The following is a 15,259-nucleotide window of genomic DNA, read 5'->3' as shown; positions in this document are numbered from 1 at the left end:
CTGAATCCAAGAGCACATCAAAACAATCATCCACCATGATCAAGTAGGCTTCATCCCAGGCATGCAGGGATGGTTTAATATACGGAAAACCATCAACGTGATCCATTATATAAACAAACTGAAAGAACAAAACCACATGATCATTTCATTAGATGCTGAGAAAGCATTTGACAAAATTCAACACCCCTTCATGATAAAAGTCCTGAAAAGAATAGGAATTCAAGGCCCATACCTAAACATAGTAAAAGCCATATACAGCAAACCAGTTGCTAACATTAAACTAAATGGAGAGAAACTTGAAGCAATCCCACTAAAATCAGGGACTAGACAAGGCTGCCCACTCTCTCCCTACTTATTCAATATAGTTCTTGAAGTTCTAGCCAGAGCAATCAGACAACAAAAGGAGGTCAAGGGGATACAGATCGGAAAAGAAGAAGTCAAAATATCACTATTTGCAGATGATATGATAGTTTATTTAAGTGATCCCAAAAGTTCCACCAGAGAACTACTAAAGCTGATAAACAACTTCAGCAAAGTGGCTGGGTATAAAATTAACTCAAATACATCAGTAGCCTTCCTCTACACAAAAGAGAAACAAGCCGAGAAAGAAATTAGGGAAACGACACCCTTCATAATAGACCCAAATAATATAAAGTACCTCGGTGTGACTTTAACCAAGCAAGTAAAAGAGTTGTACAATAAGAACTTCAAGACACTGAAGAAAGAAATTGAAGAAGACCTCAGAAGATGGAAAGATCTCCCATGCTCATGGATTGGCAGGATTAATATATTAAAAATGGCCATTTTACCAAAAGCGATCTAGCGATTCAATGCAATCCCCATGAAAATACCGATCCAATTCTTCAAAGAGTTAGACAGAACAATTTGCAAATTCATCTGGAATAACAAAAAACCCAGGATAGCTAAAACTATCCTCAACAATAAAAGGACTTCAGGGGGAATCACTATCCCTGAACTCAAGCAGTATTACAGAGCAATAGTGATAAAAACTGCATGGTATCGGTACAGAGACAGACAGATAGACCAATGGAATAGAATTGAAGACCCAGAAATGAACCCACACACCTATGGTCACTTGATTTTTGACAAAGGAGCCAAAACCATCCAATGGAAAAAAGATAGCATTTTCAGCAAATGGTGCTGGTTCAACTGGAGGTCAATATGTAGAAAAATGCCAATTGATCCATGCTTATCACCCTGTACAAAGCTTAAGTCCAAGTGGATCAAGGACCTCCACATCAAACCAGAGACACTCAAACTAATAGAAGAAAAACTAGGGAAGCATCTGGAACACATGGGCACTGGAAAAAATTTCCTGAACAAAACACCGATGGCTTATGCTCTAAGATCAAAAATCGACAAATGGGATCTCATAAAACTGCAAAGCTTCTGTAAGGCAAAGGACACTATGGTTAGGACAAATCGGCAACCAACAGATTTGGAAAAGATCTTTACCAATCCTACAACAGATAGAGGCCTTATATCCAAAATATACAAAGAACTCAAGAAGTTAGACCGCAGGGAGACAAATAACCCTATTAAAAAATGGGGTTCAGAGCTAAACAAAGAATTCACAGCTGAGGAATGCCGAATGGCTCAGAAACACCTAAAGAAATGTTCAACATCTTTAGTCATAAAGGAAATGCAAATCAAAACAACCCTGAGATTTCACCTCACACCAGTGAGAATGGCTAAGATCAAAAACTCAGGTGACAGCAGATGCTGGCGAGGATGCGGAGAAAGAGGACCACTCCTCCATTGTTGGTGGGATTGCAGACTGGTACAACCATTCTGGAAATCAGTCTGGAGGTTCCTCAGAAAATTGGACATTGAACTGCCTGAGGATCCAGCTATACCTCTCTTGGGCATATACCCAAAAGATGCCCCAACATATAAAAAAGACACGTGCTCCACTATGTTCATTGCAGCCTTATTTATAATAGCCAGAAGCTGGAAAGAACCCAGATGCCCTTCAACAGAGGAATGGATACAGAAAATGGGGTACATCTACACAATGGAATATTCCTCAGCTATCAAAAACAACGGCTTGGGGTTGGGGATTTAGCTCAGTGGTAGAGCACTTGCCTAGCAAGCGCAAGGCCCTGGGTTCAGTCCCCAGCTCTGAAAAAAAGAAAAAAAAAAGAAGCATAACTACAAAAAAAAAAACGGCTTTATGAAATTCGTAGGCAAATCGTTGGAACTGGAAAATATCATCCTGAGTGAGCTAACCCAATCACAGAAAGACATACATGGTATGCACTCACTGATAAGTGGCTATTAGCCCAAATGCTTGAATTACCCTAGATGCCTAGAACAAATGAAACTCAAGACGGATGATCAAAATGTGAATGCTTCACTCCTTCTTTAAAAGGGGAACAAGAAAATCCTTGGCAGGGAAGAGAGAGGCAAAGATTAAAACAGAGACTGAAGGAACACCCATTCAGAGCCTGCCCCACATGTGGCCCATACATATACAGCCACCCAATTAGACAAGATGGATGAAGCAAAGAAGTGCAGACCGACAGGAGCTGGATGTAGATCGCTCCTGAGAGACACAGCCAGAATACAGCAAATACAGAGGCTAATGCCAGCAGCAAACCACTGAACTGAGAATAGGACCCCCGTTGATGGAATCAGAGAAAGAACTGGAAGAGCTTGAAGGGGCTCGAGACCCCATATGTACAACAATGTCAAGCAACCAGAGCTTCCAGGGACGAAGCCACTACCTAAAGACTATACATGGACTGACCCTGGACTCTGACCCCATAGGTAGCAATGAATATCCTAGTAAGAGCACCAGTGGAAGGGGAAGCCCTGGGTCCTGCTAAGACTGAACCCCCAGTGAACTAGACTGTTGGGGGGAGGGCGGCAATGGGGGGAGGGTTGGGAGGGGAACACCCATAAGGAAGGGGAGGGGGGAGGGGGATGTTTGCCCGGAAACAAAAAAACAAACAAACAAAAAAAAAAATGTGGCTTAGTTATAACAGTGGCCACACATATGAGGTCACACACTGAGCACTAATTATTAAAACTGTATTGGTTTTCTTTCCCTCTTGTTTCTTTTTCCAGTGCTACCCACGTGATTTATCCTGTTGTTCTGGGTGGTGTCTCCCACATTCTGGTTTCAACCAGATGTGTCTGCTGTCACAGAACAGCACATAAAGGATTCCATTACAAGGAGACTGGCTCTTTCAAAGGGGATTCTGAGGGGGCGCAGGGGAATCTGCTTTCGTCCACGCTTAGACCCCTTAGACTCGTCACTAAATGACGGGGAGGTATCCTTACTTCCATGCTTACCCAGGACAGCCCGAGCACAGTGTCCTGCCCTTGTGAGGTCCCTTTGCGTCTCTTTGGCTTCTTTTGTGAGACTGCAGAGCTTTCTGTCACCATCACAGCTTTGCCCTTCCTCCGCTCTGTCCCCGCCAGGTGTCTGTCTCTGCCAGCTCCCCAGTGGGACCAGGATGCGTGATTCAACTAAGCTGCCTGGGAAGATTATTTGAACAGGGCTGAGATGAGGCTCCTGAAGCTGCTTATTCTAAGTTGAGGATTGTGCCTTCTAGTCAATTGATACTGAAAAGAATTGCCTCTTAGAATCTTCGAAAATCAAATGTGTAAAGAGAAATTAAAATCCAATTAAATGGATGTAGGCAGCTCCGTCTGAACTTAAAACTCTTAAGCCTCTGCTGTTTGTCAAAGGTTATGTTATCTCACTGGCCCTGGGCCCTTGAGCTCCCCTTGGCTCCAAGCCCAACACTCACTGTCAACAACATCCTTTGGTCCTTCCTGTTGTGTGCCCAGTGACCTCATAGTTCCTGGGGTAGAGCATTCAAGCATTTTCAAACTATGTAAATGCTTATAGGTTGCTGAAGGGATTCCTGCAGAAGATGGCTTCTCTGTAGTCTTAAAGTTTCAAGCCAGTGTTTCCCAACAGGGTTGCTTCAAGGCCTGTGGCCAGACAAGTATGAACATCTCTGGCAAGGAACAGGGGGCATTCCCACACTGACTTTGAGAGAGCTACCACTTTGTACCAACTCTAATCAGAAAGACACAGCATTCAGAAGACTGGTGAAGCAGGCAGTAAACCAATTTAGCAAGGCACGGACAGATGAAGACTGGATTTATTGAAATACACTGCAAGGAAGAAGCAGGTAAGTTTCTAGAAAGGGGGTCACGCTGCTAAGAGAGGGCTGGGGTTCTTTTCTAGCAGTTGAAGTGGGGAGTCACTGTGTCTTGTAGTCATGGGTCTCCTGTGCAGAATCCAAATCTGGATAGACATGTACATACCGTGCTATTTTGTTGAGAAATACTTTTTGAAAATTTTATAGTGTAAAGGACCGTGTGTGTGTGTGTGTGTGTGTGTGTGTGTGTGTGTGTGTGTGTGTGTGTGTGTGTGTATGTGTGTGTGTGTGTGTTGAAACTAGCCATTAGTGAAAAGTACAATATCATGAGAGGTTAGTTTTCAGATGTTTACAGTATCATGGGTAATCAAGGGTCTGGCTTCTTCAGTCTTGGCTTTTTTGATTGTTGTTGTTGTTGTTCTTAAAGATCTATCTATCTATCTATCTATCTATCTATCTATCTATCTATCTATCTATCTAATGCATATGAGTACATTGTGACTGTCTTCAAACATACTAGAAGAGGGCATCGGATCCCATTACAGATGACTGTGGTTACTGGGAACTGAACTCAGGACCTCTGGAAGAGCAGTCAGTGCTCTTAACTGCTGAGCTCCAGTGAAGAAATTTTGCTTTTATTTTTGGCTTTTTGTCTCTATTAGTGGTAATGATGTACTCCAATGTGACTACTTCCTAGATGAATGTTACCTGACATGTGGCCTGTAGACAGGTCCAGCCTATGGCGTGTGACTAGTCTGTTTTGAGAGTCCTAAGTGACTGGACATGTTGTAGCAATTTGACCTTGCCACTTGCATTTTAGTAATTAGAAAAGCCAGTGTTTAATGGATCGGAAGGGCTGAAAATGAACCTTCACCACAGATCGTTTGAGAAGTTCTGTCTCAGGACGCCACCCCACCACTTAGCCTATTCTGAAACCTGCTCATCCTCTACATGCTTGTGAACGGGGTCTTTTATCCTGGTGCTTCAATGTGTTTTTTTTTTCTTTCTGACTTTGTTACATCATGCTTCCCTCCCCTGGTCACGTTCTCTCACAGAGACATTTTGGATGTCATTCAGGTTGCTGGGAGGATCGGTATAGTCAGGGGGTGGTCACTGTGAAGGAAGCTGGATGTATCTGTGAGAGCTGACAGGATCCAGGGGATGTGAGACCAGGGAAGCCACCACTGTCTTTACATCTTCCCAGGGCCACCCGTCTCCTCCACCTCCTGAATCCCATTGCTTTCCCCACCCCACCACCCAGCACTGTGCCTCTGGTGTGTGTTCTGCTTTGCCATGTCCTGCCTCTGCTCCACCATAACTTTGTCCAGCCTCATCTTCAGCCATGCTGCAGTAGCTTGGGATGGGTGATTTCCTCAAAGATGTCCTGGAATCAGTCTGTCTAAAATGCTCCCACTTCGTTCTGTTTTACCTCCCCTAGATGCTGTCATACAATCTGGCTGACTCCCCAGCCCACGCTGGTCCTCTCAGGGGACGTCACAGCAGGTATTAGATTGCTTCGGGGACTTTCCGTATCACATTCTGCAGCACCCATGAAATGCACAGTGTAGACATTTCTCCCCTTGAAGCCAACCCAGTGCTGAGGCTTAGCTCGAGAAGGGTGTTAAGAGTTTGCTGGAGGCCTTCCCTTCCCCTCTTCCCAGCCGCAGAGTGTTAGATCGCTCCATGGGGGTTAATTGGTTTTTGGCTGATGAATTCACAGCAGAGTTATCCATTGTTGAAGCTCTTCAACAACCTAACAGTTATTACTCTCTGGGCACGTTCCCATTTCCTTCTGAGCCGTTTCATTTCCTCAGTCTTGTCAGAAATGAGCATTCTCATCAGCATGTTGGTGCCCCCCACCTTGTAGAGATACAATAATGTTATTGTTTTCACACTGCTGTTGGGAGCAAATGCCACAGAAACTGCCACACATGCATCTTGGCTCACTGGCCCAGTCCTCCCTGGACCCTAGGAATCACGTGGTATGGTTATGTGGAGAAGCCATTCTGCACTGCACAGACCCTCTCTAGTACCAGTAGTGGACCTCTAGGCTAGTGTGGGTGCTCTTGACCCCATGATCAATCACTAGGACATTAGATCTCCCCCTGTGTCCATCTTTTGGATCATGGGTAAAGTGTTTGGACAAGACGGAGAACAAGCCACAGCTCCTTCTACACAGTTGAAGATCATTCTGGCTCTTAGGGAGAGCTCAATACTTCCTCAATCAACTTCTAGAGAAGGCTTCATGTTCCTAGACCCAAGACAGAATCTAGAATGCACTTTGTGCCTAGGGTAAAGATAAAACAAAAGAATCCTTGTAATGTGCTTGGTCTTGGCCACGGGAATCAGCAAAAAGCTTGGACCACCACTCAAGCACCTTGGCTTCATTCCCTGCACATCTCTGCCTCAGGAGTTGGATTCCTTTGGGTAAAGAAGATCCCTTTTGATTCATTCCCACCAGAACAAAATTACTCCTGAGATGTAATCTTTAGTGACTACTGTGTTGGCCAACTTTTTCATCATTGTGACAAAATATCTTATATATATATATATATATATATATATATATATTTAGAAAGAGAGAGAGAGAGAGAGAGAGAGAGAGAGAGAGAGAGAGAGAGAGAGAGAGAGAGATTTTTATTTTGGCTCACGGTTTGACAGGGTCCAGTCCGTGTTTTGTTTGGCTCCATTGTAAGGGACTGTGGCAAGACAGAAGATCATGATGATTATCCAGTATAGCAGAAAGAGCTGCTAAGCTAAATTTTAGCCATGAAACAGAAAGAAGAGAAGAATTCAGGAGCAAGACAGAGCCTTTAAAGAATCCTAATAAACCATTCATCTAACCAGGCCCACCTCCCAGTCCTTTAACCATGAACCCATTGTCAGATTAACTCATGGAAACCTCCCAATCCAAACACAACTCTAAAGCCCCACCTTTAAACACTGTGTTAGGGACTAAGCCTTCTATACATGACAGTTAGGGAGACATTTCATATCCAAATCATAACAGCTGTCACCTCCCCAAGCCACTGTCCTATGAGAGTCAATGCCCAATTGCCACCCAATAGTCTGTAGCTTCTTTGATGCTCTCTGAAATAGGCACTAAAGGATGGCTGAAGGGTTGCTTTCTCTGTGAACTCCTCTAAAATGAGGTCACTTTGGTAAATCCTCTACAACAGAAATGAAAAGGAGAAAGGGGGGATGAGGATCCAGGATCACTGCTACAGATCCTTAGTCTTGGCATCAAGCAGCTGCTTTTTCCTTTCATACTTTGGGGGTCTCATGCAACCCCTCACACAAGTCAGTGCTGTACAAGAAAGGCATTTAGATTTAGGGTCTGAGAGCCAGTGCTGAAAGGACCCTGGGATAGGTGTACTAGTACTTAGCAGTACCTGCTATTCAGAATCATACAAAGAGATAGGAAAGGTAAAACGCTTGGCTGGGGACCTATCTCCAGGGACAATAACTCATCAAGGGCACCAGGATCAGCTAATCTCTTCCCTCCAGGCTGCCCACAACAGTGACTGATCACTCCACGGATTATGAATGCACGTCTAAATCTGATACTATCACCCAATACATTATTTATGACCCCAAATATGAATAATTCAGTGTCCGGTTTTAGCAGGTTTCTGCTTTAAAAACCAGCTCTGACCTGGTTCTTGACTCCTGACATTGATCCAGGTAGGACTGGCCGAGAAGCAGCTCAGATCAGGTTCTGTGCAGAGAGGCAGTGGGTACTCACCACGGGGGTGGGCATGTGTGTTTTAGGCCAGGACCTGCTTAGACATGGGACATTCATTGAGTATCTTCTCCATCTTATTCCGCCATGTAATGAAGACAGTGACCCTAGACGATTGCCGTAACTCATTCCCTGAGCATCAATGAAGCGTTGGCATTCTGAAGAGGATGAGAAAAGAGACTAAGAAAAGTTGGAGGAGCTAGAAAGATGGCTCAGCGGTTCCAACCATGTATTGACCTTGCAGAGGATCCAAGGTCGGTTCCTAGCATTCGTATCAGGTGGCTTACAATTGTTTGTAACTACAGCTTCAGGGGGTCCAGGGCCCTCTTTTGGATGCTGTGGGCACCTGAACTCACATCCCAATACCCACATGTAATTTTGTATTCATAATTAAAAATAAAATAAGTCTCAGCCAGGCAGAGTGGCACATGCCTTTAGGCAAGCATTTGGAAGGCAAAGCCAGGATACTTTCAGCACTAGCTCTTGATCCTCTGTGAGTTTGAAGCCAGCTAGATCTACCCAGGGAGTTCTAGGTCAATCAGGGATACACAATGAGATCCTGTCCCCAAACTAAAGATTTAAAAAGTTAGAGGAGATGTGCTATCCAAGGTTTGAAATGGGTTGTGTTCAACTGCCCAAGTTCTAAGGGACAAAACTGGGATCTCCTGATGTCCTATATCTTTAGATGTGACTGTGTGCTGGCGTCAGACGTGGCCCTAGCTGTCTAAAATGTCCCTGAAGAAGAGGCTTATTGGTCTTTGAGTTTACTGCAGCACTCACCATAGTGCCCAGTACCCAGCGAGGTCCCTCTATATTTTGCTAAGTGTGGGAATTAAAGTGCAGGGATGAGGCGGAGATAATCTTAGTTCTTTATCAATTTGGCCCATCTATGTGCTAAGTGTTAGGAAGTGCAGGTTCACAAGACTCATCCAGAAGGCTTGTTCCCAGCTGGTGACACAACTGAGAGATGCCAGGATTATTAGTGTGCTTAATTCATTGAGGATTAATCCCCTGGTGAGTTGGTAGTGAATGGGCTATTCAGAGGCAAAGCCCAGTTAAAGGAACTAGATCTCTAGGGGCCCAGCTGTGGTGCGTGTCTCTTGCCTCGGGTTCCCAATCTCTTCATGGCTTCCATGCAGAGAGCAGGTTTCTTTTCCCTTGCTCTTTCTCCATGTGCCTCCAGCCCAGAGCAACAGAGACAGCTATCCATGGCTGAGCTCTCTGAAAGCCAGAGCAAAAGTGACCCTCCCTCCCTTGGCTTGCTTCTGTTAGGTGTTTTTGTTTCAGAGATTAAAGCCCACTAATCAGTGAGAAAGGTGTGGTTTCCCAGAAGCTCAGAACTCTGACCTTTACTCAGCTAAGGTCATTTAAGTTTTTACTTTAAATCCAGCCAGTTTGTGAAAAGCTAAGAGCCTGTGGCTCCATAAAACTTATGACTGGAGTCTAACTGTGCAGCAGTCTTTCCAAGCCTCCTCCCCCATTGCCTGGTTCTCTGTCTAATGTCACAGGAGCGGGTAGAGTACCTGAGGTAGCAGCAGGAGCTGGCCGTGCTGTGGTCTTGGATGGCCAATTCCCAAGCTGTGTTCGTATGCAAATGCAAGGGCCAGACGCAGATTTGTGTGGGAATTTTTAGTGCAAAAGTTTTCAGTAGCTTTGAGTTTCATGGCACTGGGAGAATGACAAGTGGCATTTGTCCATCATGAGTTTGAAGAGCAACAACGATGTGCGCCAACTACCTGGTCACAGGGCCTGGGTCCAGCAGACAGCAGTCCAGATCTGTACTCATTATCCGAGAAGCCATCGAGTAGCTGCTAAATCACACCTGCTCCTATAAAAATAACTCCCTGTGTGCGCCTGCTGGGGGGAGGGGGGGCTAAAAGCACCACTTGGGGTGATGTATAAGCTCCAGGCGAGAGCCAGCCTTCAGCTATCAGTGGAGGGAGCTAAAGCTGGAATTCTCCTAGTTCAGCCAAATGTCCCTGAGTGCACCTGTTCTTAGATCATGTCTGAGAAATGGAGAATTCTTCTACTTTCAATGATACGAGCCAATGGAGGCTCAATTACCTCTTTCAGGAGCCTATTCTGGCTGGCGATCACAGGCACAGCTTTCTTCTAATTGAACTTTTCTTGATGAGGCCCATTTCTTCCTCTTCTTTAATCTTTTGAGTTGATGGAGAGGCTCCAGCTAGGGTTAGAAACCGAGTTCCAATCCCCGTTCCCGCGCTTTTGCATTGCTTCTTTTATTTAACAGCCTTCCGAATAAGATCTGTGCTTTCTCCAGGAGGAAGTGCCCTGTAACATTAGGGTGAGAAGCTGCACTGCTAACCCAGTCTCCATTTCAGTTGCTATGCCTTCTTTTTCAAATGCAGGGCCCAAGAGTAAGTGCCATCACACACACACACACACACACACACACACACACACACACACACACACACACACACCATACTATAATTTTCTCTTCCTCAGCCCCTGCCCATTCCATGTCTGCTTTTAAATTCTGTAACTTCTGACTTTATTCAGCTGCTGGTTCAGTGAGTCTCGGGTCATTTCCCCCATAAAGTGCCTGTTTTCACTGCATTGCACTCAGTTTATTTGCGTGGTCCAGATTGATACTGAAACATGGTCAGCGGTGATAACAGTGAAGACCACAGTCAAATGAGAAACATTGATGGGATGATTTTGATGAGAAGGAACAGTATACAGAAGACTTCAGAGACTTGTCAGCCAGGGTTCGGTAGCTAGGGCAAGCTATAGATCAGCAGCCGCGTGGCATTTAGCCTTGTGCTGTGACATCTAACCGGCCTGGTCCCGGCTGTTTCTACTCTCCTGGAGTGTCAATGTTAATGTTATTTGAATGCATCTGTGATAAAGGAAAAGATGTGCTTATCAGGAGTTGCGAACAACACTGCTATAATTTAAACCTAGAACTTCTTGATTTGTCTCAGACTGGGAGGAAGAGGAGTGGAGGATGACAGGAGTGGAAGGAACCCTTACTGAAAGCCTTCGTTGTTTAATTTAAGCCAGAACTCTGCAGCACGGAGGCCACTCCTGCTTCAGCCTCCCAATGCAATGGGCTTCTTTAACTTGCTGCAGGTGATAGAATTAGAAACTCAGGGTCAAGACTCCTGGCTGGTCCAGGCCTCAGTTTCTCCATATGTGCAAAAGAAACCATGCCATTCACAGAAGCTATTCCTCTTCAAGTGTCTGGGTTGTGGGCAGCTGGTTTTGCTACAGACACTGCTGATGCCCTCTGTAGTCTCTTGAATAGTTAGTTCAGTGTTGAGTGAATGCCTGCTGGCCCTCACTATGCACTCTGCTAGGTGCCAGAGGGGTCCATGAGGTCAAAGTTCCTGCCCTGGTTTTAGAGAAGAGGGAGAGGAGGAAAAGAGGTCAGAGACACCTGAATAGCAAGGACTTTTGCTAAGATTCATGAGCAAACAGAGTCCTGTAGGTTAATAGAGCAGAGGAAGGTTGCCTTCAATCTGAGGAGGGTATGTTTGGATTAGGCAGCAGAGATCTCCTTTCTTTTTTATTATCATAAGTGCATTGAAATATATCCAAAAGTGTGTGTGTGTGACCTGTGCTGCCACCGAGGTGTCCATGATTCTTCTGTGGTGGTGGAGGGGGAGTCATATCCATGGTCCATGCTGTAGACAAGGGTGTGTTGATGTCCCTGGTCTGTGCTGCCACCAGAGACCATGCTGAGGTCTGTGGTCCTGGCTGCCACCAGAGGCCACGTGGATAATCGTGGTCCGTGATGTCTCTAGAAGCCATGTGGGTGTCCCTGATCCGTGCTGCCACTGACTGGAAAAGGCAAGGAAGCTCCTTTTGCAGTGCTGTCAATGACCGCAGACTCACGGCTGAGAGTGAGAGACATAGACGGCTTCTGTGGTGCCCTCCAAACAAGAAACAGTCTAGTCAGGAAGTCACTGAAGAGAACTCTTTAAAACTGTGATAAAAACCCTGAAATGCAGCTCTTAATAGTCAATGGCTTCTGGCCAAAGGGTCTGGGGTGGGGAGCATGACACTCAGTTATCATTAAAGTGCTGACCAGTGGGAGTTTGATCATGCTCCACTGAGTATATGGGCAACATATATTCGACTTCGACTCCTCCTCCTTCTCTACTCTTTCTTCATTTTGGGGAGAGGTCATAAAGTTGGGGGTGTGGACCTAGGAAGACTGGGAAGTGAATGAGATCAGGTTGCATTATGTGAAACTACCAAATAATCAATAAAATATTATGTTGGAAAAGAAGCAAAGATATCCAAATGGATGAAGAATACTTTACTGGACCTCCATGTACGTGTCACTCAGCAGCTCTTAAATCTCAATGCAAGGTCTGGCTTCATTGAAAGCCCCATCCAATCCCCCTATGCCTAACCCCACTGTCTTAGTCAGGGTCTCACTGCTGTGAGCAGACACCGTGACCAATGCAAGTCTTATAAATGACAACATTTAACTGGGGCAGGCTTATAGGTTCAGAGATTCAGTCCATTATCATCAAGGCGGGAGCATGACAGCATCCAGGCAGGCATGGTGCAGGAGGAGCTGAGTTCTACATCCTCACCCGAAGAAGCCAGGAACAGACTGAGCATCCTCAGGCAGTTAGGAGGAGGGTCTCCAAGCCCACCCCCACAGTGACACACTTCCTCCAACAAGGCCACACCTTCTAGCAATGCTAGTCCCTGGGTGCAAACCATCACACCCACCACGGATCATTTCCGTGGAAACCCCAGAAAACATACCGTTCACAGGAATATACTTTATTGTGTCGCTAAGAGAAGACGATGATTTTAATATAAGCACAATACAATTATTACATCACAGACAATTTGTTTAACATCACCAAATATCCAGTTAGTATTGAGTTGTCTCATAGCTACTTTCCTCATGCCAGGATAACCAGGGGGTCGTTAGGTTTCTCAAGCAGCTGTCTCCTTCCCATCTTCCTTGCAACCCGTTATTTTTGAAGGGGTGATATCATCTGTCCTGTAACCACCACCACCCCAAGAATGTCCTTTCCGGGTTACATATCTCGATCACTTACTTAAAGTGTTCCTCTGCTTATCATATTTCGTATACACTGATAGTTTCACCTAGAGCCCAGAGCCCTTGGTTTCTGGGAGACCTTTGTGAATGGGGTTGAGCACTTCTGTCAGGGTTGTTTCTCCTCTGAGGGACAGGATGCTGAGAACCATTGTCTAGATACAGTGCTGTTGCTGGCCCCGGGAGGTCATGACACAGATGTTGTTGCTCTAGAACTATTCTACAATGGAACATGCACATCTTGTGGAATTTCCAGTGTGTCCTATATCACATAAAGATGTTTTAAAAGGAAGAATGTGAGCATTTTATGAGGCTTCAGGGATCTCCTGGAGGCTTTGTGGTGGGGAGTCAAATCCATGGGATAAACAAAGTACTCAATAAATTAAAGTGAGACCTTAACAACTAAAGTCCTAATTTTCAAAATCTAGAGGCCAATTAAGTTAGTAGTTTTATAAAAGCGCATACTCATAAGTCTTCCCTTTGGGGTGCTCCTGTCTTCTCCCAGAAGGTGCCAAACTACCCTGGTCATGAGATCTATGAAACAACCTTTATCTATGTTTATATCAACCTAGAGAGTATTTATCTATTATGGTTAGTGTTTCTCACAGTTATGTATAAATGAACTTCAGGCAGAAAAGTTCCCATAGTTTGGTCAATTAATATGAAGCCTTAGGGAGAAGTCCAGATATAAGGGAAGGCAGAACGACCTAAATCAAAACCCTAGGCACTGCACATAAACTGAGTCACCAAGGACAGGTTACTAAACCTGATCAACACTTAGGTTTTGCGCCTAATAAATAGAAATAATGGTACCCATTGCCTAATGTCACTTTGATGTCCGAATGATGTTTGAACAGCAGCAATGCGTACTAAAGAACCAGTAACCAATCAATTATTATTAGCACCTGATTCCTCTGACATTTGCTTCCACAGCCACAAAACAGCCAATTTTAGGAAATGTTAACTAATAAAGACAATATTAAAAATTTGGGCAGGCAGTAAGAAAATAGCTCTGAGGATAAGCACTTGCCACGCATGTAAAAGGACCTCAGATTGAATCAGAACCCATGAAATGTCAGATGCAATAGTGTGTAAGGATCTACAATGCTGGGGTGCCCACCGTGAGGCTCAGTGCGGAGATGGGAATTCCGGGAGCTCAAAGACTGCTAATTAAGAGGCTCATCATGTTACACAACAGTGACTGTCTCTGTTAACAAGATGGAAGGTCAGAAGTGGTCCCTGTGTGTCCCCTAACCATCACACACAGGCGATGACAAGTACATAACCTGAATCCTACATGCAAAGATAACACATACACACACACACACACACACACACACACACAAACACACACACACACACACACACAGAGAGAGAGAGAGAGAGAGAGAGAGAGAGAGAGAGAGAGAGAGGAGAGAGAGAGAGAGAAATAAGGTATATGTGGTGATGATGGTGTGCAGTGGTGGTGGTGTGTGGTTGCAGTGATGTGTGGTGGTGTGTGGTTGTGTGTGGCAGTGGTGGTTGTGTGTGGCAGTGGTGGTGGTGTGTGGTGGTGGCAGCGGCAGCTGTGGTGGCGGAGGCGGTGATAGTAGGTAATTCATGGAAAACATAGCTTGATGGAAGTCTCAAGTTCAAGTCCCAGCTCCAGCAAAAAGAAGAGAAGAGGAGGGAGGTGGCCCCCATGTGCATGGAACGCCTTCCTTCTTTTCCTGTCCTTTTTTATAGTTAGAAGGTTTTGTCCACTCAGGAAGCCAGAAGTTTATGAGTCTGGACAGGATGAATTATGATTATCACATTGATTGCCAGCTTGTTCCTTTGACCCTTTGCCAGAACACCCCCCACTGTCTCCATGAGAACCATAATGTCATTAGGAATGAAGATATAATTAACATCCAAACTAGGCAGGAAGACGAGTTATCAAACTTTGTGATCTACACATGATGGAGAGGCTAAAACCACTGAAGAGAAAATTAAAACAGCAAAAGTCAAATTTGCCGGACTTGTTCTTTGCTTTGGTTTAATGAGCGCTGGCTTCAAACTCCCTGACAGGGAAGGGCAGCACACTGCCTGAGGCTCTCTCTGAAGTGTGGTCCCTCTTTCTGTTCAGAAATGATCTGCAGATAAAATATCTTCTAGAACTCTTATCACTGGTGTGTGGTCAGACACAGGGTGAAGCTCTGGAGAGCTAGTCATCAATCAGACAGACCAGAGCCTGGCCTTAGGACACTTGCATTCTAGGGGTAAAAACAAGACACTGTGAGCAGTTATAATAGGATGAGCAGTGATTTAAGAGAGCCAAGTCTATAAGCCACTACCTAAATACTATAC

At 44.9% G+C, this 15,259-nt stretch overlaps 1 long non-coding RNA gene across 8 annotated transcripts in view; it reads left to right on the top strand.

Annotated features, from left to right (window-relative positions):
* Positions 1-3,161: 3,161 nt before the first annotated feature.
* Positions 3,162-15,259, top strand: part of LOC148005330 (uncharacterized) — a 48,976-nt gene continuing 36,878 nt past the window's right edge. For 3 of the 8 annotated variants that reach the window (XR_015622468.1, XR_015622469.1, XR_015622472.1), the window contains exon 1: positions 3,836-4,169. This is a non-coding gene — a long non-coding RNA (uncharacterized LOC148005330). Of the gene's footprint in view, positions 4,170-15,259 lie in introns of all 8 variants that reach the window. The other 5 variants (XR_015622466.1, XR_015622465.1, XR_015622471.1 and 2 more) reach the window with 3 other exon arrangements.

The sequence above is a fragment of the Rattus norvegicus genome, chromosome 6 (genome assembly GCF_021556685.1).
Source record: "Rattus norvegicus strain SHRSP/BbbUtx chromosome 6, alternate assembly SHRSP_T2T, whole genome shotgun sequence".
NCBI classification, from domain to species: domain Eukaryota; kingdom Metazoa; phylum Chordata; class Mammalia; order Rodentia; family Muridae; genus Rattus; species Rattus norvegicus.
Note: the sequence above shows the minus strand (reverse complement) of the source record. Positions and strands in the feature narration are given on the sequence as shown.